We start from the raw sequence: 5,269 nt of genomic DNA on the forward strand, positions 1-5,269 counted from the left end.
AGTCCATAGCAAAGAAATGGATTATGACGTTATGACACAGGAGGTCATGGAACCGTCTCTCTCAAGGTCACGGCACTTTCTCCTAGATTACATCTCTTAACCTTGACAATTTTGCATCTGCAAACATGATATTTTTATAGCTTGCCCTGGGTATTTTTAAATTCTTTGTTTAGAAAAAAATACTTTTATAAAAAACTATTTTGTTAAAATTCCATCACAAATTGTGTCACCTTTAACAAATACAATACATAAACAAATAAACCAGCCCCTTCCCCCAAAAAAGAAAGGAAGTTAGTCATATTTACATACCACTTACCATAAAAGTTAGGTTAAATGAACCCCTGTGTTGCTCCTTAAGATTGTGTTGCATTTCTGTCTCTTTAATGAGCAGAGCAAAGGATTTTTAAAAATATTATAAGGGTTGTTTTAATAGCTTTAAATGCTGTTAACTTATAATCTTCAGAATTTGAATATGTTACAAAAGATAATATTTATAAAATGCTTGATAAAGAAAATTGCTAATGTAGAAAGCTATGCTTTCCATAGGCAGTTGATTTTACTCACTAATCATCGAAAGATCTCTGTAGTATCAATCGTTATTCACTTTTATAGGAAGAGATCTTTAGTTGGATACAGGGCTACCGAAAATAAAGACAGTGAAATACAACAGAAGTAATTTAACGCTTTTGAAAAGGTTCTGAAAGGAATATGTCCTTCTTCGCCCCCCTGCTGGTTGTACAGTAAGTGCAACCATGAATCATGCAGGAAAATGTAGATGAGAAAAGAAAGGCAGAAGAGGAAACAAAGAAAAATCTAGGTTTCTGATCACTTAATGTAATGTAATCATACCTGTTTAAGAGCTCTTATGTCCATGCTTATAAAACAGTCAGCTGTTTTATTGTGGGGCTATTTGCATCCTAAGAAGCCCTGGTGGTTTATTGGATTACACATTAGGCTCCCATCCATAAGGTCAACAGTTTGAATCCACCAGCCACTCTGTGGGAGAAAGATGTCGCTTTTTGTTCCTGTAAAGTTCACTGTGCTATAAGGTCACTATGAGTCAAAAATCAATCCGAGGCAGTGAGATTTGCATCCTGCCAAGTAAGGTCAGCATTTGGAAACTACCAGCTGCTCTGTGGGAGAAAGACGAGTCTTTAGAGCCGAAGAAACCACAAGGGCAGTTCTACTCTGTCCTTCAAGGTCGTTAAGAGTCGGAATCAACGGCAGCGAGTTTTTTGGGTGAGCGTAAGCAGTCCAACAGGATTGTGCTGCTCTGCTGGCTTCAGCCTCATTGACTACGTCGTAAAGAACTCAGTACAAATAAAAGGACTCTCCAGGTCAGTCTCAACATTTACCATCTTTTCTGTCATATTCAAGACAAGTTGTTTGAGCAGTTCTAAACATGAAATAGTTAAGCAGAAAAAAATATTAGTGTGGAAACAAATGGGTGGCTTTTGACCAAGTCTGCAAACGTGAAGACAATAGTCAATGATTCAAAGCAGCAGAGAGCAATAGAGGAAACCACACACATTCTGACTCTTAGCAGCCCTATCAGACTGAGTAGAGCTGTCTGCCCTGCAGGGTTTCCAAGACTGTAAATCGTTACCAAAGCAGGCAGCTGAAGGGTTTGGACAGCGGGCAAAGTGCTTTAACCACTTTGCTACCAGGGCTCCTCTGTTTATGCACAGACATGGTTGTTGTGATTCCAGCTCACAGTGACCATGTGTAGAAAGAACAAAGCATTGCTGGGTCCTGCCTCTTCCTCCATAGGTTTGAGCTGCTTGTGTCAATTCACGTCTGGATCGTCTTTCTCTTCGTCACGTCCCTCTCCTCCTCCCGCAGGGACTCCCTGTCCTGGAAATTCACAGTTCTGTCCTGTCAGAGGTATGGGCAGCTAGGAGTTGGCAGACTCAACAGCAGTGTGTTGGGTGTTTATTTTTTATTCTTTCCTATTTCACCAAGCAGAATACCTTTCTGTTTGATAATTTCCACATTTTGTTGAATCATCGTTCTTTGAAATGACCATGAATATGGATCTCTTCCAGGTTTTTTTTCCTTTCTGATGGTAGCTGTCTTCCAAATGTCTTGGCCTAGATGAATAAATCCTTCAATGGTGCATCAGGTTGTGGAAACATTTCATTTAGCTTTCAGTCCATTTCTGGAGTCTTGGTTTTTGCAAATGCCTTCAGTGCAGCGTGGACTGCTTCTTTTAATATCATCAGTTCTCAATCCTATGCTACCTTTTGGAATGGCTGCATGTCGACAAATCCTTTTGCTATTGTGACTCTATGTTCCTTCCATCTTCTTTTCATGTGTCTTGCATCATCTAAGATTTGGCCAAAGAATTAGTCAATGCTGCAACTTGCAGCCTGGATGTTTTCTTGTTTCGCCACCTTGAGAAATACCAAATGTTTGAACTTCTCTGCTTTTGATTTTCTAACTTCGCAGATTGTATAATACAATTTTATTTTGTCTTCTTAAGCTGCCCTTTGACATTTCCTGTTCTGTTACTTCATATTTCTTCCATCCACTTTAGGTTCTCTCCATTAAAAAGAACAAGTGCCAGAGTCTCTTCTGATCTGACACCCACCCTGGTCTTCTCTTACTGCCTGTTAAAGACCTTCCCTGTAGGATGTCTTCCCTAAAGTCACCTGGTCTACAGTCATTAGTGTGAAGCTAGTCACATCTGCTCTTGAGATGGTCTCTACACTCAGGTAGACACATTCAAGAATATACTCCAGGTTGTGTTTTGGCTAGCAGGGACTTGTTTTGCTTTTCTTCAGCTTAAACTTTAACTTGATTATTTGCAATTGATGGTCTCTATTTTGCCGTCAACTCTTGCCTTTCTTCTGTCTGTTGAATTCAAGCTTCTTTATTATCTCTCTCCTGGATATTCTGTCTGGTGAGGTCCAAGTGTACAGTTGCCACTCATGTTGTGGAAAAAGGGTTTTGCGACGAGTAAGTTCTTGACCTTGCAAAATCCTCTCATGCAACCCCTGGAGCCATTTCTATTGTCAACGCCACGTTCGCCAACTGCTGATCCTTTCATTTTGTTTCCAACTTTTGCATTCAAATCACTAGTAATTATCAATACATCTAGATTGCATATTTGATTACTTTCAGATTATAGAAACTGATAAAAATCATGTTTCCTCATGTACCGATTAAGCATGACTAATAACGAGAAGAAACAACTGCAAATATCCATTAATAACTGAAACATGTAATGTACAAACTATCTAGACAATTGGAAGTCATTGAAAATTAAATAGAACGCATAAAGATGGATGTTCTAGGCACCAATGAGCTGAAATGCAGAGGAATGGCATTGTATTCATTAGTAACAGGAAGATTTCAAGACCCACCCTAAAGCACAGCACTGTCTGTGATAGGATAGTATCCACACATACAAGGAAGACCACATTCTCATTCAAGTTTATGCACCAACTTCTAATGTCTAGGGATGTATGTGTGTGTGTGTGTGATTAATTAGACAAATTCAAAGATCATTTTTTCCTTATATTTCTTTAGGGGCTTATAAAATTCTGCAACTCATGAAATTTCCTTTAAAAATCTACTATTTTGATAACCATGCAATGATATGCAATATTTGGCAAATTTATAGTGAAATAGACATTCTCCTAAGTTACTAGTAGGAGAAGGTCATAAGCTGTAAAGTAATTTACAACATAATGAAAACTTAAAAAACAAAACATGTTCTAATTCTTTGCCTCATTAATTCTACATCCTAAGGAAATAAATCTAAATTTGGAAAATACTTTGCACTAATGGGATCGCCGTGAATTAGAATTGACTTGATGGCAACTAACAAGAAAGACCTTCAAGTAATAAATATACTTAACTCTTCTCAAACCATTAGACATACAGATTAATTCCTAAATCCGTGAAAATAAATAATACTGCAATAATTTTTACTGCCACTAAAATGACATTCATGGTGTTTTTGCGTACTTGAATTTTTCCGAGACTAAAGGTTCAGAGAAGTAAGGAAGGGTGTATTATTGGAAATAAGCATGAAAATACTGTCTCCTATTAAAACAAAAACAGCAACAACAGCTCCATTCATAGAAAGAAGACAGGAAGGAGCTACAGTATACCAGAGAGCTGATTGTTGTTGTGTTTCAAAAGCGGGGTAGTACATGTGCACAGAGTTTCATTTTTGCCTGTTTTGCCAAACATTCTATGATTAGTTTGTGATTTTGTGATAATGGATAAAAGAAACCAACAGCTTTTAAATGATGCCGTATCTAATTTAAATGCAGAAGTTCATTTTGACAAAAAGAAAGCAGACGCATTTTCCAAAAGATTTTATTCGAGTTACTCTGACACCATTTCTGCACTACACATTTCTGCCCGAGGGGCAAGAACACAGACATTGTTGGTAAATGCTCTTTAATTGGGTTAAAAATCTTTGTATTAAAAAATGGATCATGAGATATAACAGGTAGAAAAAAAATGACTGCTCTAAAATTAGTATTTTGATTCTACCATTATGAGAAAGCCACCTTGCGTGTGGTATTAAGAGTGGCAAAATGATCAGAACTTATATGACAGGAGTACTATCCGACTAGATCTAGAACACTTCTTTTTTCATTTACTTAGTTAATTTCATTCATTAATTCTCACTTATTGATGCATACAGTATTAACTCATTCAGATAACATACATTGAGTTAGGCAACCTCGGTGAACCCAGTTCATTTAGAACTTTTTATTGTAAAATGGGTGAGGGTTTTCAGATCAAATCAGTTTTCCATTAACAATTTATACACACTTTGTTTCATGTTCTTGATTGCAATCCCTACAACGTACCATCATTTATCCTACCTTGTCCCTATGTTTCCTATTTCTATTCCTCCTCTTTTGCTACTCTTCTGAACTTTGTCTTTGGGTAAATGTTGCATGTTTAAAACGTCTCCAATGGTTGGTTATTTGGAGGTGTGTGTGCCTTCAAGTGTTATTTTCCTTTTGTAGCCCCGTGTTAGTCTGGGTTGACTAGAGAAACAAATCCAGAGACATGTGTGTAAGAAAGAGCTTTATATAAAGAGCATTTGTATATTAAGGAACCATCCCAGCCCAGTCCAGAGCAAGTCCTTAAGTCTGATATTAGACCATATGTCCGGTACAAGTCTATAAATTCCTCTTCAGACTCATTCAACATGTGCAATGACATTGAATGCAGGAAGATCACAGGCTAGTGAGTGGAAAGTCTTGTGGATCCAGTGGTGGTGGAAGCATCTCAGTGCTGG

Source organism: Echinops telfairi, unplaced genomic scaffold (assembly GCF_000313985.2).
Source record: "Echinops telfairi isolate 266 unplaced genomic scaffold, ASM31398v2 ScPeMD7_3;HRSCAF=10, whole genome shotgun sequence".
Lineage (NCBI taxonomy): Eukaryota > Metazoa > Chordata > Mammalia > Afrosoricida > Tenrecidae > Echinops > Echinops telfairi.